The sequence below is a fragment of the Cavia porcellus genome, unplaced genomic scaffold, assembly GCF_034190915.1.
Source record: "Cavia porcellus strain 051 isolate PalLab524CR breed Dunkin Hartley unplaced genomic scaffold, mCavPor4.1 scaffold_3, whole genome shotgun sequence".
NCBI classification, from domain to species: domain Eukaryota; kingdom Metazoa; phylum Chordata; class Mammalia; order Rodentia; family Caviidae; genus Cavia; species Cavia porcellus.
The window spans coordinates 36,597,666-36,624,298 of NW_026947486.1; the positions used below are offsets into that span (position 1 = coordinate 36,597,666).

Sequence of the window (26,633 nt, forward strand, 5' to 3'; positions counted from 1 at the left end):
TCATTCTCTAAAATAGACCACATATTAGCTCACAGAACACATTTAAACAAATATAAAAGAGCTGAAATCATCCCTTGCATGTTATCAGACCATAGCACTTTGAAATTAGAAATTAATAATAAAAGATACTGCAAAAATCCCACAAACACATGGAAACTGAATAACACACTCTTGAATCAGTGGGTCACAGAGGAAATTAAAGTAGAAATTAAATTATACCTACAAGAAAATGAAAATACAGATACAACTTACCAGAATCTGTGGAATGCAATGAAAGCCATCCTCAAAGGAAAATTTATTGCACTGAGTTCCCACATCAGGAAAACAAAGAATACAAATAAATAACCTGATGCTATACCTCAAACAGCTAGAAAAAGAAGAGCAAGTGAAGCCCAAAGCCAATAGAAGAGAGGAAATTATAAAAATGAAAGCAGAAATCAACACAATAGAGACTTAAGAAAACAATTCAAAGAATCAATGAATCAAAGAGTTCGTTCTTTGAAAAAATAAATAAAATTGATAAACCCCTAGCCAACCTTATTTAAAAAAGGAAAGAAAAAGCTCAAATTCATGCAATAAGAAATGAAAAAGGTGAAATCACTACAGACTCTCCAGAAATACAGAAGATCATCAATACCTATTTCAAAAACCTCTACTCTCAAAGGTTTGATAACACAGAAGAAATAGACAGATTCCTAGAAACATATGAAGTACCAAAGCTAGATCAAGAGGTTGTAAAACTGCTGAATAACCCAATCTCTATTAATAAAATTGAAAATGTAATTAAGTCCTTACCTACAAAGAAGAGCCCAGGCCCAGATGGACTCACTGCAGAATTCTACAAGAAATAGAAGGAAGACCTAATGCTGACACTCCTCAAACTATTCAATGAAATTGAAAGGGAAGTAATTCTTCCTAAGTCATTCCTGGAAGCAAATATTACTCTAGTACCAAAACTGGAGACCCAACTAAAAAAGAGAACTATAGACCAATCTCCCTAATGAACACAGATGCAAAAATCCTCAATAAAATATTGGCAAATAGGATCCAGTAAATCATCAACAAGATTATACACCATGACCAAGTGGGAGTCATCCCAGGCATGCAGGGATGGTTCAACATACTTAAATCAATAAATGTAATCCAGCATATCAATAAAGCCAAAAATAAGAATCACATGATCATTTCTATAGATGCAGAAAAAGCCTTTGATGAGGTGCAACATTCATTCATGATAAGAATTTTACAGAAAATTGTAATAGATGGTCTTTACCTCCATATGATAAAGGCCATCTATGACAAAGCAACAGCCAGTATCATATTAAATAGCCAAAAATTGAAAGCCTTCACTTTAAAATCAGGTACAAGACAAGGATGTCCTTTATCACCGCTCCTATTTAATATAGTACTGGAAGTACTAGCCAGAGCAATTAGACAAGAGAGAGAGAAAAAAGGGGTAAAGATAGGAAAAGAAGAAGTTAAATTATCATTGTTTGCAGATGACATGATACTCTACATAGAAGACCACCTACACTCCATGGAAAGACTCTTAGATATAATAAATAAATTCAGTAATGTGGCTGGATACAAAATCAATACTCAGAATCTAATAGCATTCCTATACACTAACAACAAAGTCACAGAGAGAGAAATAAGAGAAGCCACAGTCTTTACACTAGCAACCAAAAAAAAAAAAAAAAAAAGAAATATTTAGGAATTACCCTTATGAAAGAAGTGAAAGACCTATACAGGGAAAATTATAATACACTGAAAAAAATTGAAGATGATCTCAGAAAATGGAAAGACATCCCTTGCTCATGGATAGGAAGAACAAACATTGTGAAAATGGCCATTCTCCTAAAACTGTTATACAGATTCAATGAAATCCCAATAGAAATTCCATCAACATACCTCATAGTTCTAGAGAAATTACTCCTAAAATTCATCTGGAACCAGAAGAGCCCTAGAATAGCAAAGGCAATTCTAAGCAGCAAAGGCAAGGCAGGAGGTATCACAGTCCCTGACTTGAAGTTATACTACAAAGCAACAGTAGTAAAATCAGCATGGTACTGGAATCAAAACAGAGCTGAAGATCAATGGAATAGATTAAAAGATACAACCACAACTACAAACACACTGAACCACCTTATCTTTGATAAAGGAGCCAAGCAGGTTCACTGGAAGAACGACAGTCTCTTTAATAAATGGTGTTGGAAAAACTGGCTCTCCATTTGCCGAAAACTAAAACTAGACCCATTCATATCACTATGTACTAAATTAGAATCTAAATGGATCAAAGATCTGAATATTAAAACAGAAACACTAAATCTATTGGAAGACAAATTGAGTAGAAACCTTGAAGACATAGGGGTAGGTAGAGAATTCATGAACAGGATTCAAAACGCATGGGAAATACTTCCCAGAATCAATAACTGGGACCACCGCTTATTAAAAATTTTCTGCATGTCAAAAGAAATCTCCAGCACAGTGAAAAGAAAACTCACAAACTGGGGAAAGATCTTAGTGAACTCCCCCTCTGACAAGGGACTTTTGTCTAAAATATATAAAGAATTAAAAAAACTCAGACCCCCAAAATTCAAAGATCCAATCCAAAAATGGGCATCTGAGATGAATACACGCTTCTTAGATGAAGAAATACAAATGGCAAATAAATACATGAAAAAATGTTCATCATCATTGGTCATTAGAGAAATGCAAATTAAAACCACACTGAGATTACATCTCACTCCTGAAATAATGGTCAGGATCAAGAAAAGCAACAACAAATGCTGGAGTGGCTGCGGGAAAAAAGGAACTCTCCTACACTGTTAGTGGGAGTGTAGAATGGTAAAACCTTTGTGGAGGTCAGTCTGGAGATTTCTCAAAAAGCTGGGATTGGATGTCCCATTTGTTCCAGCTATTCCACTTCTAGGCATATTCCCAGAAGAAGTGAAAGCATCATACCACAGTGATATATGTGCAACTATGTTTATAGCAGCACAATTTGTAGCAGCCAGATCTTTGAAACAACCCAAGTGTCCATCAACTGAGGAATGGATAAAAAAGTGTGGTATTTCTATACAATGGAGTACTACTCAGCTATAAAGAAGGGTCACATTGAGATATTTATCAATAAATGGGTGCAGCTTGAGACCATACTCATAAGTGAAATAAATCAGTCTCGCATGTGTGAATACCGAATAGTTTCCCTAATGTAAGAAATGATTCAAATATATAAAAGTATGTGGTAATCATGATTCCCCATTTTGTGGCCTTGAAGCCTTATAAATTTTTCACTTATTAATTGGAATAGCTTTATTCTGGGCTGCTTGATATTATTGCCTGTGATGAAATGATCAGCTATTTTGAAGAAAACAAGTCATCTTAATAGCTAGTGCTGACTTTATATCATCTTGTTTTGAAGCCCCACCAAACTATGGCTCTTCTGTCTCCATTGGTTTTATCATGTTGTATCTTGCTGCATTATATTATATGTGATAGTATAAAGAAAAATTGCCATAGGCAAAGAGATAATATGGAAACCATTGTTCATTTTCTGTTAGCTGTTTCTAAATACCCTACAATGCTTTCATCCACTTGAATGGTTTTACAGTCTTGAAATGTTTGATGCTATAGTATATGAAGTTATATTCAAATATTTCAAGGAAAAAGACACTATGGTAACTATTATTCAGTCGGGTTATTTGGTGGTGAAGCACTAGGTTGCTGAAACTGTCATGCTTTGACCTTCATTGTTATGTTGTTATGTCCTCTTTTATCTCAACCTCTCCCTTATTCATTAAAAAAATTATTTAGTTATTTTTTATGATTTTTTAATTAAGGGGAAAAATCAAAAAAATTAGCAAGATATATTATAGTAACATTTTTCATTTCCCATTAACTTGATTTGAAGTCCTGTGATACTCCCAATATCTTGTTTTGACTGATTAGACTCTGTTCCATTCTGTATGATAGTATCAAGTTTGAGGGTATAGGCAACTACTTTGAAGGCAATAAGATTCACTATGATGCACATTCTGGTTTGACTATTATCTTCTTTTCAAGTCCTGTAATGTTTACAATGTTTAGGTTTTATTCGTCTTGTTTTCTACTGTTTTGTTCAACTTTATAATACCTAATGAGATAGGCAATTCTTTTTAAGGAAACAAGAGGCATTACGGTAACCACTGTTGATAACTTTGTACTTTGTTTTTACATCATGTGCTATGTCTATCCTTGGTTTTGACTGACAGCTTTGTTTTGTCATATTTGACTTTATTCTCTTCCAAAAAAAGTAATAAGAACTATGGGAGTAATAAAACCCAAAATGTGTAAATTTTGTTCTAAAAAAGAGAGGGAAAAAAAGTGCTCTAAAAGATACAACTGCAAGTGTGTTTAGGGATGTTAAATAGATGACCATATTAATGTTTTTGGTTGGATCACTGAACACAACTCTTTGCAGTCTCTGTTTGAATGTCCACTTTGTATGCTTTGATCCTGTGACTTGAGAAACTATCTCTAAAATGATAATGTGTAATCTATTAACTGGTGATTTCTTACTGCTTTTTTTTTTGCAGTTCTGTATTACTTGTACCCTTACACTCTTTTGTTTTGCTCTGTTTTTTCTCTTTTTCCTTTTAAATAAAAAAAATTTACCACTTTTTATTGACATCCATCATTTCTGATGCAAAATCTTCTGTCTTTTTTGTTGTTTTTCCTTTCTTGTAAGGTGCTGTTCGTGTCTCTGCTTTCCAGACTTTTTCCTTTGTCTTTAGTTTTCAGACATTTGACTATGATATATTTTGGTGTAGAATTCTATAGGGTTAGCACATTTAGGTTTTGCTTTAGCTTCTTGAACCTTATTTCTCTTGTGCAATTTAAGAACTAGCTGATCACATTTCCTTGAATACTTTTTAAATACAGTAAATTCCACCTTTCTCTTCTGGGACTCTGAAGACAGAACATTAATTTGCTGTTGAGCACTGAGAAGAGGTCCACACAGACTGACCACCAAGCAGTGGGGGAAGTGGTACACCTTGGCACAGAAGCGGGAGGAGCAGAGGGGCCTAGATTGATACTAGTGAATCCTGCCAAGCCCTTGCTGTCAGAAGGCCCTACAGCTCCTGCCTCAGACTCACATTCTGGCCACTTATTGACTCATCAAGATGGCAAGTTGGTACTGCAGCAGTTGGCAGTGATGATATTGCTCAGGTAAAATTGGGAGGAGCCTCAGGACAAACTCTTATGTGAATTTCAGGTTCTATTTTTTGTTTTCAATTTTCCAAGTGGAATAATTTCAACATTTGGAGATAAACTGGTGATTATTGATAGGAAGCATTTGCATCCATTTTAAATTTTCTTCAGCTAAAAGAATTTAATGAAAGTAAGTATTAATGTTTTTAGGCACGATGCCATTAGTAAGAAGGCTTCTCTTATGTAAAGAACTAGAGTGTCCTCTGTGACAGTGTCTTTTTGTACCTGCACCAACAGGTATCACTACTTGTAAAATAACACAATTAGATCTTCTCCCCTTTCCAGAAATGAACTAAGTTCTGTAGTAGGTAAAGCATCAGGAAATGGTACACAGCCTGTTCTCTGTACCACTGGAGAAGAGACTGTTAGGCTAGGATTTCCAATAGATCCACAAAGATGTTAATAATAGCTGGTCATCACAATTGGATTATGGCTGAATATGCTGATTTTGCTGTGAGTTACAAAATCAGTGCACAAAAATCAATAGCATTTACCAACGACATTACTCACAGATCTAGAGAAAACAATGCTAAAATTCATATGTAAACAGAAAAGACAAAAGCAAATTAGAAAGCATTGTGATCCCAGATTTGAAATTATATTACAAAGTCACAGTGGTAAAAACAGAAAATCAAAGTTGAATCAATGAAATAGAATAGAGGAAGCAGAAAAAACCCCAGGCACCTATAGCTATTTGACCTTTGACAAGGGCCAAAACATACAGTGAAGTAAAGACAGCCTCTTTAATAAATGTTGCTGGGAAAACTGGATATCTGTATACAGAAGATTTAGTCTAGAGCCATATATCTCACCGTGCACTAAACTAAAATTAAAATGAATCAAAGATCTAAATATTAAAACAGAAACACTTATTATATTGGCCAATAAAATACGTAAAACTCTTGAAGACATAGGCATAGAAAAGGACTTTGTGAACAGAACCCCCATCACATGAGAAATAAGATTAAAAATCAACAAATGGGATCATATCAAATGAAAAATCTACTGCAAAGCAAGGGAAACAATCACAGAATGAAGACACAACCTACAGAATGGAAAAAAGCTTGCCAGCTATTCTTTGAACAGAGAACTAATATCTAGCATATATGAAGAATTAAAATTCACTCCCCAGTTGGACGTGGTGGGACACTCCTATAATCCCAAGTACTTGGAAGGCTGGGGCAAGAGGACCATTGCAAGTTCAAGATCAGCCTGGGCTACAAGGTGAGCTCAAGGCCAGCCTGAACTGCATAGTGAGACCCTGTCTCAAAAAGACAAAAAAAGCACTCCTCAAAGAAAACAAACAATTCAATTAAAAAATGGACAACTGAAATGAATAGATATTTCTCAGAAGAAAAAATACAAATGGTGAATAAGTACATGAAAAAATATTCAACAACACTGGCCATTATATAAATGCATATTGAAACAACACTGAAATAGAATGGATATCATCAATAAGTCAAACAAGAACAAATGTTGGAGAAGCTCCAGGGAAAAAGGAACCCTTTCATATTGTTAGGAACATAAATTAGTACAATCACTATGGAAATCAGCATGGAGATTCCTTAAAAAACTAAAAGAAGAAATTCTATTTGAGCTAGATATTCCCCTTCTAAGTATCTTCCCCCAAAAGTTAGTCATCATATTACAGTGATATATGTATATCATGTTTAAATCAGCACGATTCATAATAGCTTTACTATAGATGTGGCCTATATGCACATCTATAGATGAGTGGATATAGAAAATGTTGTATTTATGTACAATGGAGTAGTAATCTGTCATAAGAGGATAAACCTAAGGCATTTATAGATAAATAGATGCACATTGAGATCATAATATTAAGTGAAATAAATCAGACATGCAAGGTTAAACATCACATGCTTTCTCTTACATGAAAACCCAAAATATAAAGAGCAAAATAAAAGACAGATATAAGAAGTAGGGAGACCTTTCTCAAATAGAAAGGGTAACAAGAGATTAAGGGAGGGGGTAAGAAGAGTAAAAGGGGATGGGAAAAAGGAATTTTAAAAATGTAAATAGAGCTTTTGCAAATAAGGGGACTAAGATTTGGAAGGAACAGGAGGAGGTGGGATTCATAGGGGATGGAAAAAATTAATATGATATGTATAGGTGCCGGCTCCCTACAATAATATAATTATTGTAAGGTGTATAGTTTACATTTCACTCTTGGTATTGTACATTCTATGGGTTTGGGCACACATATGGAGACATGGCCCCAATATTACACTACTCTAAAAATGTTCTTTACTTTCTCTCTTCTTCCCTGTCTCCCTTTAAATTCTTGACATCCACTGAATTTTTATTATTTCCACAGTTTTGTCTTTTCTAGAATGTCATGTAGTTAGAATCATGCATTTTGCAGCCTTTTGGGATTGGCTTTTTTCACTTAAATTGTGCATTTAATATTTCTCCTTGTCTCTTAATGCTTTGATAATTATTTCTTTTTAATGCTGAACAATATTTCTTTGTCTGAATGTACCTCTATCCATTCACATACTGAGGGTTATTTTTAATTGCTCTCAACTTTGGGAAACTATGAATATATCTACCAAAAATGCCTGTGTACAGGTTTTTATATGTAAACAAATTTTCATCTCATTTGGGTAATGCCAAAGAGCATGATAGATAGATCACATGGTCAGAGCAGAATTAGTTTTGTAAGAAACTGTTCATTTGTCTTCCATAGTGGCTGCACTGTTTGCGTCATATCAGCAATGAATGAATGATTCATATTCTTACCAGCTTTGATGCTGTTTTGCATTTTCACCATTCTAATAGGTATGCAGTGATATCTCATCACTGTTTTAATTTGCAGTTCCCTATTGTATTATGATGTTGGGCATGCTGTCATAGGCTTAGTTGCTATCTGTATATCTAATTTGGTGAGGTGCTTGAGCTGATGTTTTTCATCGGTTTTTTTTTTTTTTTTTTTTTTTTAGTCTTTTTCATTTTTATCGGTATCAGGGATCGAACTCACGACTGCGTGCTTGCAATGCAGGCGCTTATGCTGCTGAACTAAATCCCCAGCCCCGAGCTGATGTTTTGATCCATTTGTTCATATTCTTTTTTTATTAAGTTTATTGGTACATTTTGTATATACATAATGATCATATTCATCATAGGAAATTTGTATCTGTACAGAATATATCTTAATTCTTTTTTCCCATTCCACTATTCTTGCTTTAACCTGCTTTTCCCTCTTTATTTATAAAAGCTTTTTTTTAAAAAAAGATTTTTCATATGCTAATTGTTCTGTTTTAAGAATTCTTTGGTGACTCTGGGGATTTGGGGCTGCTGGTGCCCTCAGTCCTGGAGAGTGGGTGGCCTGGGGTGAGTGCCCCTGCAACATCCCCCAAGCCCTGGGAGTTTAACATCCTTGCTCCTGCTGGCCAGGGAACTTCACAGCTTCCTGCCACACTGGATCAGCTCAGCAGGTCTTGGGCCTACCTGCACCAACTTCTCAGCTTCCTGCTGTGCTCAGCCAGCTCAGGGGATTTGGGCCTGCCTGTGCCCTCAATTCTGGAAACTGGGAAGCCTGAGTTGAGTGTCCCTACACCATCGTGAGCCCAGGAGTTTGGCATCATTGCTCCCACCAGCCAAGGAACTTCACAGCTTCCTGCCACACTCCGCCTGCCCTGCCAGTCTAGGGCCTGCATGCGCCACCCCCAGTGACCCTCTCTCAATACTGGGAATAAGGCAGACAGAGTCCTACGAGCTGAGAGCATACAAGAGAATTTCCAACAGGCCCAGGGGAAGCCTTGGTATAAAACTTGAGACACGGAAATGTAGGAGAATGACAAAACAAAAGACCAAAATCAAATCTCAAAACACCAGCCCATCCCAAGAAACCTTAGGAGCCACGTACATAGAAGAAAATATGTGCCTTATACCTGAAATACCTGAAATAATAGCAACTGAAATAAAGAAGCAACTCCAGGAAGCTTTAAAGGAACTCAAACTAGAAATAATCTCCCAGGTAAAAGAAGAAACGATAGAAGACATGAAAGAGATGCTGAACATGACTAAAGACGACACAGTTAAAAAATTGGAGGAACAAAACCAAAAGAGAGAATCCCTAGATCAACAATATAAGAAACAAGCAGAACACATTAAGCAGATGCAAAGACATATACAGGAAATAAAAAATTCCATTGAAAGTTGTAAAAACCGCCTCAATGAAAGTGAAGACAAAATTTCAGACCTCAAAGACAAGATTGAATCTAGTGAACAGGAAAGGAGAGACCTTTTAAAAATAACAAGGAAGCAGGAAATAACAATTCAACAGCTGCAAGATGATGCAAAGAAGAACAATAGAAGATTGATAGGGATAAATGAAAAAGAAGGGGACAATATAAAGGATGTCAAGAGGACATTCAGAGCAGTAATAGCTGAAAATTTCCCACACATGAGAATGGAAACTGACATTAGGATCAGAAAGGCATACAGAACTCCAAATAGCCATAACCAAAATAAAACTACACGCAGACATATAATAATCACCATCCCAGAAATCCACCATAAGAATAGAATATTAAAAGCTGTCAGAGAGAAAAGACAGATCACCTATAAAGGAAAACCTATCAGAATCACAGCAGATGTCTCAGCACAAACAATGAAGTCAAGAAGAGCATGGAGTGAAGTCTTTCAGATCCTAAAGAAAAAGGATTCACAACCTAGACTACTGTTCCCTGCAAAACTGTCCTTCAAAACTGATGGAGAAATAAGATACTTCCATGACAAAGAACAGCTGAACAACTTCATGAGCACCAAGCCAACCTTGCAAAGAATACTGAAAGACAGTTTAGATACACTTAGGAAAAAACCACTAAGCAAAGACAATTAAACAGAACAGAAAGATAGAGATGCAAAAAAAGATAACATGTCAGCAATAAACCAATGTATAACAGTTATAACCATTAACATAAATGGTCTCAGTTCACCAAGTAAAAGAAGTAGACTGTCAGAATCGATCAAGAAACAACATCCAACCATATACTGTTTACAAGAAACCCATCTAACCCAAAAGGAAATCCACAGACTGAAAGTCAAAGGATGCAAAACAATACTTCATGCAACAGGAACCCAAAAAACGCAGGGGTAGCTCTTCTGTTTGCAGACAATGTGAACTTCAAACCACGAATGATCAGAAGAGATAAAAAAGGTCTTTACATATTGGTTAGGGGAAAACTTCAAGAAGAGATAACAATCTTAAATATATATGCACCAAATTCCAGAGCACCCCAGTTATATAAAGCAAGTATTAACAGAAATGGAAAATCAAATAAGCAATAACACAATTATAACAGGAGACCTTAACACACCATTGACACCAAGGGACAGATCAACAAGACAGAAAAATCAGCAAAGAAATAACAGAACTGAATCACACCTGTGAATAAATGGACTTTATAGACATATACCAAGTGTTCCATCCAACAATATCAGAATACACGTTCTTCTCAGCAGTACATGGGACATTCTCTAAAATAGACCATATACTAGCCCGCAGAACATATTTAAATAAATGCAAAAGAGCTGAAATTATCCCATGCATGTTATGAGATCATAGTGCCATGAAATGAGAAACTAATGAAAAAGATACTGCAAAAATCCCACAAACGCATGGAAACTGAATAACACACTCTTGAGTAATCAGTGGGTAACAGGGGAAATTACAGAAGAAATTAAACAATACCTACAAACAAACAAAAATTCAAATACAACTTACTGGAATCTGTGGGATGCAATGAAAGCTGTCCTCAGAGGAAAATTTATTGAACTGAGTTCCCACATCAGGAAAACAAAATGAATACAAATAAATAACCTGGTGCTACACCTCAAACAGCTAGAAAAAGAAGAGCAAGTCAAGCCCAAAGCCAAAAGAAGGGAGGAAATTATAAAAATCACAGTAGAAAATAATGCAACAGAGACTAAGAAAACAATCCAAAGAATCAAAGAGTTGGTTCTTTGAAAGAATAAATAAAATTGGTAAGTGTTTGGCCAACCTTATTTTAAAAAGAAAAGAAAAAGCTCAAATCTATGCAATAAGGAATGAAAAAAGTGAAATCACTACAGACTCTACAGAAATACAGAAGATTATCAACACCTATTTTGAAATCCTCTGCTTTCATTCGTTTGAAAACACAGCAGAAATAGACAGATTCCTAGAAACATATGAAGTACCAAAGCTAGGTCAAAAGATGTAAAACTGCTGAATAAACCAATTTCTATTAATGAAATTGAAAATATAATTAAGTCCTTACCTACAAAGAAGAGCCCAAGCCCAGATGGATTCACTGAGGAATTCTACAAGAAATACAAAGAAAACATAATGCCGACACTCCTCAAACTCTTCAATGAAATCGAAAGGGAAGAAATCCTTCCTAAGTCATTCCTGGAAGCAAATATTACTCTACTACCAAAACCTGAGCAAGAACCAACTAAAAATCAGAACTACAGGCCAATCTTCCTAATGAACACAGATGCAAAAATCCTCAATAAAATATTGGCAAATAGGATCCAGCAAATCATAAAGAAGACTATACACCATGACCCAGTGGTTTTCATCCCAGGCATGCAAGGATGATTCAACATACATAAATCAATAAATGTAATCCACCATATCAATAAAGCCAAAAGTAAGAATCACATGATTATTTCTATAGATGCAGAAAAAGCTTTCAATAAGGTCCAACATTCGTTCGTTATAAGAACCTTAGTGAAAATTGGAATAGACAGTCTTTACCTCAATATGATAAAGGCCATCTATGACAAACCAACAGCCTGTATCATACCAAATGGCCAAATACTAAAGGCCTTTACCTTAAAATCAGGCAGAAGACAAGGATGTCCCTTATCACCGCTTCTATTTAATATAGTACTGGAAATACTAGGCAGAGCAATTGTAGAGAAATAAAAACAGTAAAGATAGGAAAAGAAGATAAATTATCATTGTTTGCAGATGATATGATACTCTATCTAGAAGACCCCAAAAACTCCATTGAAAGACTCCTAATTGTAATAAATAAATTCAACAACGTAGCTGAATACAAAATCAATACTCAAAAATCAATAGCATTCCTATACACTAACAACAAAATATCAGAGAGACAAATAAGAGAAGCCACACCCTTCACACCAGCAACCCAAAAAATGAAATATTTATGAATTATTCTCACAAAAGAAGTGTAAGATCTATACAGGGAAAATTGTAATACACTGAAAATAATCATAATGTCTTATGCATGTACCAATATACCAAAATGAATCTCATTCTGTGTTAGTAATACAGTAAGTCCTCATCTTACAAATATTCGAGTTGCAAACTTTCAGTGTGCTCTATAAAGACTTACTTTGTTGGCTCATGGATGAATTTGACTTATGAACAATTTTCCCAGAATGGAACAGGGACTTACTGTGTCTACTAATTAAAAAAGAAATGCACTTACTCCTGGAAAAGACATGTTTTAAGTTCCATCATAATAAAGAGCTAAAGACCTAGCAGATCTACTTTCTTCCTACTGAGGGGAACCATGGGTCTGACTGACAAGAGGGGTAAGTATCTGGATGGGAGGCAGGCACAACTGTGGGTCTGGTGAAAATTAGTCTAAAAATAGACTCATTCTGACCTTTCACCTCCCTACTGTCCCCAACCTTGGCAAGTATTTGAATCTTTCCCAAATGCCTAGCATTAATTTTTATCCAACTCTGGGCTTCTAGCCTAAAGGATCTGGGCTTCTAGATCCTTCTGGGAATCCTTGAGAAAGAGAAAGAGAGTGGAAGTTAACTGACAAGGCCACGGGGTGCATATTGGTCAGGAATGTAGGGGCTGACCCAGTAAACTGGGCAAAGAGATTACAAGGTTGCTGTCTATGGCCCTCAGTGAGGAACAGGAATTAGAGAAAACCTTGCAACATCCCTCTGAGCCACAGCCATAGCCATCCTTGGAGGGTTGTATACCCCATGGCAGGGATCAAGAGCTGTGACTGTAGATGAGGACTACAGACAGTTGTAAGGGGAAGCAAAAGAGGCCAAAGTCCTGGATCCTATAGAGCTTTGAGGTTCAGTCTCTAAGTTCTTCATGCTGACAAAGTGTAAGCCTGAGTCCTATGGGAAGGACAGTGAAGGAGTGGCCTTGTTGTTGCTGTTGTCCTTGCCATCATGGGGTCCTGACAGTTGCAGGGACAGAAATATCTCTAATTTGATGAGCAGTCACACAAGGCAAAGGAAGCTGCTTAGATCATGGACTTAGTGATTGGAGAGAAGCAAGAGGTGGGGCAAGGGGAAGGGGGAGTTACTCTAGGTGCAGATGATATGGAAGTCAATTGCCTGTTCCCTCCAATTGTAATTTACTGTCCTGTCAGGAGATCCTTCCCTACTTGGTACCTTCTCTAGCAAAAAGTAGAGTTTAAATCTCACATATATGCCTATTTATGATTTATTACATTCAGCTCCTGGCTGCTTTCCCAAATCTTCTGGAGATTATCTCCTGCCATGCATATTATGTGGGATAATCAGTGTTTCTGATATTTATCAGTTTCAAGAATCCAAAGTCCCATGTGTGTGTGGGGGGGGTGGAGTCTAGAGAAGGGGTATTCTTTCTATATCCTTGGTTTTTATGTGGCCTGGAATATCTGATCAATAATATATACAGAGACTGGAATATGATACAAACTTTTTCTTTCAGAAGTATATATGCTTTGAACCCTTCTATTTCTGTCCCCCATTATGATTCACCTTTAAGGCCTCCAAGTCCATGTTGAACCCAGCCCTCCAGTTCAAGAGTTCACAAGGCCAAAACCAGGTAGTTTCCCCCCTTAAATTCTCCCACCTATAATATCATCAGAATCCCTTACTCCCACCCTGTTCTAGCACCAATAGCCTGATAATCTTCTAGCCGCTAATCTTATAACCATTAATCTGCTTTCTAAGTTGGCACCTGAGCTGTTTATAGCAGCATTTCATCCCCTCCTCCTCCAAACTCTGTTCATCTCTGACTCCCACCCATCTAAACACTCTGAGGACCGTGAATATAAGAGGCTGGGGAGGCAAGAACAGCAACCAGAGCTGGAGGCTGATGTGAACTTCACCTCTCTTCCAGGTAATATTTCAAGGGCTACTTCCTCTAGCCCATTTTAATCCCCACACATCTTGCTCTTAGCATCTGCTTAATATGTTGGGGGGATGTTGAGAGGCATATTTCCTGACATAGCAGCAGGAATTCAGGTAGAGAGACCTAGAAGCTCTTCTAAGATCATCCTTCAACTAGGCCTAGTATACCTCATAGGAAAGCACTCGAAAGACATCTTCCTCCTTCTAAGGTTCCACAGCATTTGGCGAGATGTCAAGATAAAGGTGTAGATCTGAAAAAGTTAATGAGAAAGGATGAGTAAGTTTAAGAAAGGTTTTCAACTTCCATAGAGGTTTTCACAATCAGCACCACAAAAATGAAGGTAGCAGCCCCTTCTCTCCTACACTTTCTCTCCTCGCCCCTTTTTCTTTCTGCTTAGCTGAAGGTCAAGGTCATCACGAAGTGCACTCAGGGTTCCAGTCTATTACAGGAGCACAAATTAATTCATTTGTTCATCTTGATTTATGTATATTACAAACATGTCTTGGCACCTACTGCATGCCAGGTGATTTCCAGCCTTGTCTAGCCCAAGAAACACATTTTCCTCACACTTTTCCAGACAAGTTCATTCTCTATGTAATCTCTCAACAGTGCTCCAGTCATTCCACAAAGTCCATACTTCTTTAGAGAATAGATAATATAGTTTATCATAACTTGTACAAGATAGATAAGAGGATTTCCCCTTGTCTGGGATAGTTAAAAGCTTAGCTGAAGAAGCAACTTTGGTACGAGGGAGAATGGGAAACCTTTGATGGTTGTGAGATATCTGTATAACAAGGGGAAGTCCATCACACTAGGTGAGTTTGGATGGTATACTGCAGACAAGTTAGGAGAATAGGAAACAAATGACACAGCTTTATTCTTTGTCACTCAGCTCAAAAAAAAAAAAAAAAAAGGCTCAGCATTGATTCCATGGCCAACATCTCCAAGTAAGTAGGAGCTACTTCTAATACTCTGAAACTGTGAACTGCGTTCTACCCAAACTCTAGTATTTACCTTTGGGGCCAAGGGATTTCAAACCTCCTACCAACTTGTGGCTTTAAACTCTACCCTGATTGCCTCTACCTTTTCTCCACACATGCTCTTGTAGCCAGTTCTAACCCTGGGAATATTTCCTTTTCTCCACACTTTCTCTTCTTTTCTCTTACTTCCTTTCCTTTGTCTTCCTCTCCCAATCTCCCCTCCCTCTTTCTGGCTTTCTCCCCAAAGGGTGTTTAAGAAGACCAGTTCCAATGGGAAGGTAAGAGAACGTGGCCCAGCTGGGTAAATGAGAGGGTGAAAGGGAAACGTGGGCACATTCTTTAAGGTTTTAGGGGTTTGGTTTGGAAGTTTCATGAGATTCATTACAAAAATGATTATGAGACTGACATGGGAGATTGTTCCACCACAGTTCTCAATCTACCTATGGAAACGTGACTTTATGGATCACATGGACACAGTGGAACCCCATTGATCAGTGAGTGCAAGACCCTAGAAGGAAATGAAAACCAGGGAGTAAAAGAATACCCAGAGGAACCATGTAGAAAAAGGAGGCCAGTTGAAGGGAAGAGAGGGAAAGACTATTTCAGAGATCATCCTTTGTTTCACTTTCTGACCAAAGTGCCATCTCTCCCTCTTTCTGCAGATGGTGTGATCCTGGTTGACCTTGATTACTTAAAAGGTCGAAAGAGTAAGTGGAAAACCTTACTAGACTCTGCTATTTCACGGGTTTCAAACTGAAATGTCATATGTCAGACAGGCAATCTGAAACAGTGGATTAGGACAGAAGTATAGAAGGAAAAAAGAAAGTGGCAGAACTGTGAATGCCTTGTGCAGTGGAGGGTGAAAACTAAGAAATCCAGCTCAATATAGCCAAACTTTTTGATTTTTCAATAAGAACTGGAGGGTTGAGGATGTAGCTCAGTGATAGAACACTTGTCTGGCATGCACGAGGGCCAGGGTTTCATCTCCAGTACTGAAAAATTAGAAAGTGATGGAAATGAAACTCAGAATAAAACCTTTAAACACTCAAAGTCAGAAAAGATCGTGGTGCTACTTCCCCCAAAAATGTATATATCTAAAGCATAAATAAAAAAAATTTATCTATCAAAATTATACAAAACTTACATGTGTTCTGAAATTAGTATGTTCATGACAGGGTTGTAATTGTCTCACTGCAAGGCAACTTGAACCACCAGGGTGATACATGCATGACTGTTCCATCAAGTGGCTTTTTAATAATTTTGTTAGTAAAAATAACAATAAAAGTGACTAGATCTCTTTGTACTGCCAGTGTTACAAGCCACCTAATAGGACAGTTATATATGTCCTACTGGTGGTTCAAGCCATCAGGAATATACTAAAATAAATTCTTTCTAAAATTTCTGATTGTTTCCATTATTGGTGGTGGTGTCCGCTTGGTTATTGATCAATGAGTTTAGACTGTTTGTGGAATGATCTAGTATATCAGAGATATATATTTTCATGCAAATTTCCTGATTTTCAAATGTTGGCAACAGATTAAAAGATTTTTAATAGCCTGAATAGATTAAAATACTTTTTTTCTGTAGGCTAAATGTGACCCTCAGGCTGCCATTTTGCAACCTCTGATACGTCTTTCCAGCTCTATTTTTTGTGTAGGGAAACTGCCTAACCTTTCCTTAAAAATGGGGGAGGGGAGAGAGACAGAGACAGAGACAGAGAGAGAAAGAGAGAGAGAGAAGAGGAGAGAAATAACCACAGGAAACAACAGTAAGAAATACTACTTTGGCAGCAATACTATAGATCAAGATTATACTGAAATATTTTTCATTGCCTTTTTTTCTTGTAATTCTCACTATGGATTAGCCCCACTGGGAGCCAACTAAACTGAAAATTGGATTTGATTTGGAAAAGGTTCAGAACAAGTTGATGAACACTTGTTCAGATGTAACCTTTGGATACTGAGGCTTAAAGTAGCCTTGATCTCTCAAATGGAGCAGAGTGGATAAGCAATCTAGCAGGTTTTAAATATCAAAAGACATTTAAGGTTCATATAGTCACGAATTAACCAGTTTCCTTAAGGTTCTCAAGAACTTTATATTTCTAAAACCTAAATCAGTTTTCCATGTTTCTAATACCTAAATCAGTTTTTTTGCATTTCTACAAAATCTTTGGAATAACCCATGGAAATGAATCTTTAGTTTTAAATAATTAAATAATTTTAAGGAAAATGTTAGTTAACTAGGTGTAGTGGCACACACCTGTGACCTGACTACTTCAGCAGACACAGACAGGGGGATGGAAGGTTTGAGCCCAGCCTAGACAGAAATTCAACTCAAAAAGGAAATGAGAAAAATGGCATCAATATCTAAAGTGGCCTTGTGTTCAGTTATAGAAACAAAACAACCTTGGGCATATACACAGGAGATATTAATAGCAGTTATCTCTAGAATATGATGTGTTATGGTAGAGGTTTGTTTTCTGTTTTTGGTTGTATTTTCTGATATTTGCAACATTAAAATATATTAGTTGCATACTAAAACAAATATAAATAACACTAGAATAGACGTTGACTTTTTTCTTTTTTATTTAAAAAAACAAAATAGAAAAAAGTTAGAATAGAATTAAAAAAAGAAAAATTAACACTAAGAAATCGCTAATTGATATATCACACATGGTCGTCTTAAAAAATTTGTTCAAGTTACAAAATCAAAGCATAAAAAGTACATAGACACTCAAACACTGACAGTGCAAATCATTCTGTTCAATGATGCAATGAAAACTTAGTAATATGGTTATCTATTTTACACACTTACAGTTATATCCGTTAGAGCACTTTCCTTCCTTTCATTTTTACAATATCTATTATACATTTTGGATCTTATTACTTTTTCAGTTTTTATTATTTTTTACACTAGAGACACAATGTGATATTTACTAATGTGAGTCTTGTTTATTTCACTTAGGTAGTCTCAAGTTGCCTCCATTTACCTATAAAGGCCTAAAGATCATCCTTTTTTATACCTGAGTAGTATTCCATTGTATAAAAATACCACATCTTTTTCATCCACTTTGCGGTTGATGGGCATTTTGGTTGTTTCCAAGACTTAGCTATTACAAATTGTGCTGCTATAAACATGAGTGTACAAAAAAAATAAACATGGGTGTACATATATGACTATGACATGAATTTTTCAATTTTTATGGGAAAATACCCAGGAGGGGAATAGCTGAATTGAATGGAACTTCCAATCCTAGTTTGTTGAAGAATCTCCATATTGATTTCCATGGTGGCTGCACCAGTCTACACTCCCAGCAACAGTGGAGAAATGTTCCTTTTTCCCAGATGTTGGCTATTAAAAGAATATAAACACCAGCTAGCTGGGCATGGTGGTGCATGCTTGTAATCTCAGCACTCTGGGAAGCTGAAGCAGGAAGACTGCAAGTTTGAGCCCCACCTGGCAATTTTAGTGATTTAATGAGACCCTATCTCAAAATTTAAAAAATTGGTGATGTAGCTCAGTTTTGAAGGCCCTGTTTCAAACCCTGGTACCACAAAAATAATTAGTAAAAATCAAGCTATATCCTAGCACCAATAAAGATGATTCTAAGCTGCTAAAGAGCCAGTGAGCATTTACATGACAGCTGAGGACTTATTTTACAGCCCTCCCTACACAAGCAGACAAAGTGAGTAAGAGTAATTCATCTGGTTAGCACCCTCACCTCTTGGGCCACAAGACTTTCTTCTGCCTTACCCTGTGAACTCTTCCTGTCTCATTCCACATTTCTTTCATTTCCTTCCTTCTTCCAGCCACCGATTTTTGTTGGTGCTGATGATGGAATGTAGGGCCTCTTGCATGCTAGCCATATGCTCTGTCACCGAGCTACATCCCCATACCCACAGCCACCTCTTGTCCATCTCTTTCTCGTCTTTCCCTTTCCTTTTCCTTTTCTTTCTCTTGCCCTTCTTTCACTTTAATTGACCATATTTGAGAAACAAGGTGAATTTATTTGTCGTATCTTCTGTAAATTGTCTTCACTATAGAAAAATTAGAAAATACAGGCAGCGCTCACTTCAGCAACACATATACTAAAATTGGAAAACACAGATAAAGGAGAAAGAGACTGTAATCCTATCATCTTCATTCATGATAATCACTATTGATATTATAGTTCTTATTTATCACATTTTCTGTTCAAATTGCATATATTTTTATTAAAGATATTATACTGTAAATAATATTTCATAACCTTTTAAACCTACATCAATATGTAAAAATCTGCAGGATATGGTACAAATGCCTGTAGTTCCAGTATTTTAGGAGGCTGAGGCTGAGGGATCACAAGTTCAAGCCCAGCCTGGGCAACTTAGCGATTTAGTGAGATACTGTCTCAAAATGAAAAAAATGTTTTAAAAAGTTTGGGGGTATAGTTCAGTGCGAAAATCTAGGGTTCAATCCTCAGTATGAAAGAAAGAAAGAAAGAAAGAAAGGAAGAAAGGAAGGAAGGAAGGAAGGAAGAAAGAAAGAAAGAAAGAAAGAGAGAAAGAAAAACTGTGTTTACAATTTTCAATTGCTGGACATTCATTTTGTTTTCATTTTTCATGAAAACTGTTATGAACAACTTCATAAGGCACATCCTAACATATGTGTATTATCCCTTAATTCCTTCAGTCTAAATGCTCAGAAACTGAATTAATACTCAAAAGGCATCATACATTTTAAGCTTATTTGGCTACCAAAAGGTTTGTATCAATTAACTCTCCCTCTTGCAGTATACCAGGTTGCCTGTCATTCCAATCCTTATAAATAAAAGTTATCATTACTTTCAATCTGTTACATTTTAATATAGATTCATTTTCCTTATTCTTAATTTTAAAAGCAGATATGACATTCAGTATATTGATCTTTAAAAAATACTACAATAACTTGCTTTCTACTCAGGTGTAGTTACTGGTAATTTTCTTTCACTTGGGAGGGACCTGGATAAAATAAAAATACTCACCACTGTTTCACATCTTTCATTGCTTCATTTTCTGTCACTTGGCCTTGGGAGCATATTTATTTAACTCACCCTACCTCAATTAATGAATTTCAGAGGCTTTCTATCTGACTCTAATCTTAAATACTGGCTACAAAGTACAAGTTCATAACTGTTCAATTGCTGACAAGATTCCTGTCATTGTCACCATCATCATCATCATCCATATCTACAATCACTGTACAGTTACCAAAGGAATTTCTTATAACTGTACAACAATTGTTCACAAGTATTCTGATTGAAATGAAGCTGGGCATCCTTGAATCTAAGCTTTGGGGGTCAGGCAGATGTGTGTTGTAATCCTTAACTGCTTCTGGGTTCATTTAACATACCATCAAAGTGCTAATAATAATAGAGGATTGTTGTGAAATCTAAATAACATAAAGCTTCTAGTACAGCTGCTGTTGACAAGCAGAATAACTGAGGCCCAGAGAATTCAAAGAATTTGTAAAAGTCTTATTCAAGCCCAGGTATTCTGACCCTAAATCTTTAATTAATTAAGTTATAGTTAGTTTGCTGGAATGGGAATTTAATGTAGAGCTTTTCACTGAGCTACATCTCCATCATTTTGCAGGGGGTATGAGACAATGTCTCATTTTGCAACACAGGTAGGCAATCGAATTTATGGCAATCCTCCTGCTTCAGGCTCCCAAGTGTTGAGATTACAGGCAGAAGCCACCACAGCAGGCTCCCTTAGTGCTTTTAATATTTTATTTTGAGGCAGGGTGTCACTAAGTTGCTAAATTGCCCAGGTTGGGCTTAGAACTTGTGATTCTCCTGCCTTGGTCTCTTAGAGAGCTGGGATTATAGGCATGCACTACCATGCTTAGCTTTGGACCCTAAATATTATTTTTTAAATTATAAAAAATGACACAGAGAACTATATAATGAGTATCTGTACCCATTTTTTTGCTTTTGAAGAGTACAGAATTCAACTGAAGCTAGCCTCCTGTGTGCCCTTCCCTAAACTTATCTTCCTTTCTCCTTCCTTCATCTTTCTTTCCCCACACCAGGTAAACACTAACCCCAATTTGGTGTGTATTATTCCCATGATGTTTCTACATTGCTTTTCTATACATACGTATCTGTGAACAACTTTAATGTTTCTCTGCATACATGGTTTTAAACTCTATGTAAATAGTAATATACGGTGTATATAATTCTGGTGCTAGTGCTTTTTTATACTCTATACTCAAAAACTTTATAACCATGTCAATACACATCTTAGTCCATTTGTGTTATAACAAAGTACTTAAGCCTGTGTAATTTCTAAAGAACAGAAATTTATTTCTCAGAGTTATGGAGGCTGAGAAGTCCAAGATCAAGGCAACCAGCAGATTCAACTGCCTGGTGACAGCCTCTGTATGCTTTGAAGATGGTGCCTTATTGCTGCCTCTACCAGAGGGGAGGAGCATTGTGTCTGTTCTCACATGGCAGGAGGTGGATCATCAAGAAGGTCAAATGTTGCATGAAGCTTCTTTCATAAGGACCTTAATTCCATTCACAAGGGAAAAAAATCCTCATAACCAATCACCTCTTAAACTATAGCTATTTTGATACCATCCCAACAGCTATCTTAATAGCTATCTAAATTTTGGAGGCACTACATGAAGCTCTAATTTATTTTAACTTCTGTTTCATATTCAATTGTAATAGTCTATAAATTTATTACCCATTCTGTTGATAAATATTTACATCATTTTGCATTTTATGTTCTGGAAAACATTGAAGTTATGGGCAGTCTACTATGTATTTCCTTTAAATGTGAGAACGAGCTACTCTAATGTAGTAGAATTCTTAAAGTAGGAGCAGATTCGATTTTACTGGATATTGCCAATTTTCCAAAGTGGCTGAGTTATTGTGTACGCTCACCAATAGTACATAAGAACTATAATTGCTCCACATACTCATGAATACTCAGCATTCAGATATCATAATTATAGACAATTTGATGGATATGAAATGTTATCTCATTGTGGTTTTAATTTCCATTTACTTGATTACTAGTGAGACTGACTACATATTTTCATGTTACTGGCTATTCTACTTTATCCTTTTGCAAAGATCTTATTCACATTCTTTGAACATTTTTACATTAGTAATAGTAATTAGTGTATTTAATTATTATAACACTTTATTTAAATATTTATATTATTAGAATTACTAGTTTATTATTATTGATACTTCTTTACTTCAGATGCTAAACTTTTGTCTGCTATACATGTTGCAAATATTTTCTCTCTGGATTTCTTTTCTTTCTTTTTAAAACTTTTAATATAAAGGAATTTAAACTTTTACTGTTAGTCAAATTTATTGTTATTTTTCTTAATTATCATACCATTACAGTGTATTACATTGCCTCTCTTTGTCTTCCTATGACCCACTTAAGATTTCCCCTTTCCATTCAAGGGTGACAGGTCATTCTCTTCTTCCTTTGCCTATAGTGTTTGTCATGTTGATATGTGCTTTTTGCTATGGCCATGATGACTTGGATGTTATTGGTCTAACATTCTACAAAGATATGCTATGTACAGACTCTGCAAGCGGTTCCAGTTGAGTCCAACAGCCTCCAGGTGCCTCTCACAGTCTTACAGGAGCGACTGCTGTACAAGCTGGGAGACAATGCCTACCCCTTTACCCTGCAAGTACTGACCCAAGTCCTGGGCAAGGTTTCCAGGGAAGATTAAAAGAAAAAGCTAAAGAAGAACAGAAGAGAGGAGTCCTTTTTCTTCTTTCACTGACCTCATTTTGGTTCCCTAGATGGTTGCCAAACTACATTGTTCAGTGACACTGCAGCCAGGTCCCAAAGGTGAGGTCTGGGTTCTGAGAAAAAGGACATGATGGTCTGCTTTCTAGCACTGTAACAAAATACTTGAGATAATCAATTTAAAAAGAGAAAAGATTTATTCTGGCTCACAGATTCACAGGTTTCAGTACATGGTCATGTGGCCTAGCTGCTTTGATGATGGGAGCATGTGGTAGAGGAGGCCTATTTATGTCATGGTGGCCAGGAAACAAACAAACAAAAAAAAAAAAAAAAAAAAAAAAACAACAGAAAGGGAGTAGAGTCCCAATCATACCTCTTTGGAGAGTACAAACTTCCTCCAACCAGAACCAACCTCTTCAATGTTCCACCACCTCCAAATAGTGCCATAGCCTGGCAACCAACCCATTGACACATGGACCTTTGGGGGTCATTTCAGATGGAATCTATGGCAGAATGGCAAACAAGTAGTGCCAGGGAAGCACAGAGGTACAGACAGACAAGACTAGAGAAACAGACAGCTAAGGGATGAGTCTATGCATTTTCAGATAGCCCACAGAGAATGGATGAACAGCATTGGAAATGAGTTCTCTTTGCCCTATCCTCTTTACAGGCTTGTGGGGTTGTCTTTGAAGTGAAGAGTTTCTGTGCTGAAAACCTGGAGGAGAAAATCTCTAAGAAGTATTCTTGGTTTCTGTGCTGAAAACCTGGAGGAGAAAATCTCTAAGAAGTATTCTCTAAGAAGTATTCTTGACTAGGAAGAACCTGCCGGCACCCTACAACTGGAAAACTAAGGGAGGACAGTTTGGTGACTGGGTTTGTAGTGATGTCAGTAAATCTACCTTGGGAATCGTTACAGTGATGTTGGCATTGAGCTGCCCCTGATCCTGATGCATCCAAAGCCATCTCACGGTGAGTCATCAGGCAGGACTCACAGGATCGATTGTCTTGAGGTTTGGAGACTGAGAGCCTCTGACCTTGTGACGTGAAGACTAAGTTTGGGTAGAGATGGTATGTCAGTAAGCAGGATGGGTGTATGGGGTTTTAGGTAGTTTGTGCAGGAGGGGAAGGATTCAAAAAGGGAAGGGAAAGAGTAAAAACTTTTCTTCAGAGAACTGAAGCCTTATCAGCTTAAACTCCACTTTTTCCTCCCTCCCTATGTCTGCTTCAGAGGCCGCTGGGTAAGGAAATAAGCTTGGGAGCCCTCATCACTACTCTGCATTTGATGGCAATAGAAATGTAGTCTTCCCCAGGCTATTGCTTTCCATATATGTGCAGAGGAAACATACAGTTTAGCTTTCTGTCACAACTAAGTTATTTTCATGTGTAGTCTTTTCCCTTTCAACACCCCCCACCCTCCACCCCTGCTCTTTTTGGAATCATCCTTTTCCTTCATACTTTCTATTTCCCCTTTCCCTTTCTTCTTTCATTCTCCCATCCCATCCTTCCATCCCACTCTCTGTTCTTCTCTTGTAGCATTCCTAGGGGACTTTTGTGTTGGGAGAGTTGAGAGGGAAAAAGTCAGAAACCAGTGTGGCCCATGGGGTGGGGTGGGGTTGGGGTGCAACTGAGAGGAGGCCTTGAGATTGAGCTGAGAAGCAGGGAAGGGATCTCTTCTCTGGGGGTCAGAAGAAGGTAATGAATGAGACTCCTAATCCTTCATTCTCCCCTGCTGGAAGCTCTGAGAACATAGTCATCGAGGAGTTTACCTGGCAGGAGCAAAGCAGGGCAAAGAGCCAGAAAACTTTGGCGGCGGAGGGTGATGAGGAGAGCTGAGGTGCCAAGATCTGCCGCCCCTCTGTATGGGAACCCTCACTGTAACGCTCTAATAAACGCTTTTGTTCAAATGTGCCTATGGCTTTCTTTGCTATTTCTTCACCTTGGAGAATACTGAGAATGAGCCTTCCTTTCCAATTTCCCCCTCCCCACCTCCGTGATTATATTACCTTTAGCAAGTACTTTTCCTCTGTGTGCGCTCAGACTTCCCTCTGGCACTGCTACTCGCTCGTCCTCCTTCTGTGCATCCTTCAGCTTTCTCTCTGGGTGTGGCCATCCCTGTCCCCACTCCACCACCCCACTCCTGGGATCACCCTACTGCCGCCACTGCTCCAAGCACCAACACTAGGTTGTGGCACTGCAATAGCCCCGGGAATGAAATAAGAGGGCCTGGCCATGCCTAGGCCTGGGTTTGATGTCCACTGAGACCAGAGAAACAGCAAGTGGCAAAGGGCCAAATGTGGGAAACTAGTTTTTCCTCCCTACTCTCATCTCAACCCTACCTGACTTACCTGTTGTAGCCTGTTTTTGCACCCCATGAGAGCTGGAACAGAGCAAGATAGGTTTTTGCCTGGAGACCACCATGAAACACCAATACCAGGCTCTGTGCTAGTCTAGATTGATATTCCGGGAGGGCAGAGCAGTCAGTGGGGACCTGGGTTAGGTTTTGGGGATAGGAAGGTTGAATGGTAGAATAGGAAGGGACCTTGTTCTGGAAACTGAGTTCCTCCTGAGAGTTTGGTGCACATGTGCTGCAGTTAGAGGTTCACAGAGACTGATGGGGAGAAATCAGTGGATTGTCCTACTTAGCTCCCTCTTGTACAGTGCTGAAGACATTCATCCACATCTGCTTCATCAAGGAGAGATTGAACTGTGCCTGCCAAGTGAGCACCACTAGTCACAATAGTTTTCCTACTTTCCTTGACCAGCTTACTTGGAAAGTTCTTCCTCAGTCATTCATTGGAAGTGCTAGGAAGTTGAGCCAGAGTAACCTCCTTAAGGGGCATGGTCTACTTCTTGTTCTAAAACTGCTTGGTATTGGAACTGTGTGTCTATCTGGTCACGGAGAGTATCTGACTCTTTTGCAGACAACTACTGAAATTAGCTTCCTGCCATGCACTTAGAGGGCCCAAACGTGTTAAAAGTTCATACCATTAACTCTATTCCTCAACCCCTTTTGATTTATTCTTAACAGGATAGCACTTTTCCAAAATGGCTTCCCTCAACTACCAAGCGCTGTGATGTTTCTGATTTTCTCTGCCCTTATTTATCTCAAACTGTAACATAAAGTCTAAGATCCAGCGACTCCTAAAATCTGCTGTTCTATGGGGTACTTCATTAATGACAAGTGTATCTTGGGTTTGATTTGACCTGTCCTATAACTGTAGGCCACTTGGTTTGGGGCAATAGCAGCCACTTTTCAGAGATCCAGTTTCCTTGATTTTTAGGTTCTAGTTTTGATTGACTGATTTTGGATACTAGAGATTAAACCTAGGGCCTTTTCACTAAGCTACATTCTTCCATCTATCTTTCTTTTAAAGACACAATCTCATTAAGTAGCTCAGGCTAACCTTGAACTTGTGATTCTCCTGTGTCAGCCTCTAAGAGTGCTCAAGTTCCAGATCTAGGTTCTAGCTCTTAAAGGCTAGTTTTTTTGCTATTTTTTCTCATCTTCCCCCTTAA

At 37.5% G+C, this 26,633-nt stretch overlaps 1 protein-coding gene and 1 long non-coding RNA gene across 3 annotated transcripts in view; one reads left to right on the forward strand and one right to left on the reverse strand.

Annotated features, from left to right (window-relative positions):
* P2ry4 (pyrimidinergic receptor P2Y4) overlaps positions 1 to 23,793 on the reverse strand; it is a 54,959-nt gene extending 31,166 nt beyond the window's left edge. Inside the window, 2 exon segments of the mRNA XM_063246041.1 lie at positions 14,560 to 14,642; positions 23,153 to 23,793. The gene's annotated coding sequence lies outside the window, so the exon portion shown is untranslated.
* Positions 15,288 to 25,025, forward strand: LOC134475456 (uncharacterized). 2 transcript variants are annotated; one of them, XR_010046586.1, is made up of 4 exons: positions 15,288 to 15,339; positions 16,035 to 16,079; positions 22,855 to 23,219; positions 23,788 to 25,025. It is a non-coding gene; the product is annotated as an uncharacterized LOC134475456 (long non-coding RNA). The 2 variants fall into 2 exon arrangements; XR_010046585.1 differs by lacking the exons at positions 15,288 to 15,339; positions 16,035 to 16,079 and having other exon boundaries at positions 22,637 to 23,219.
* Positions 25,026 to 26,633: the final 1,608 nt, after the last annotated feature.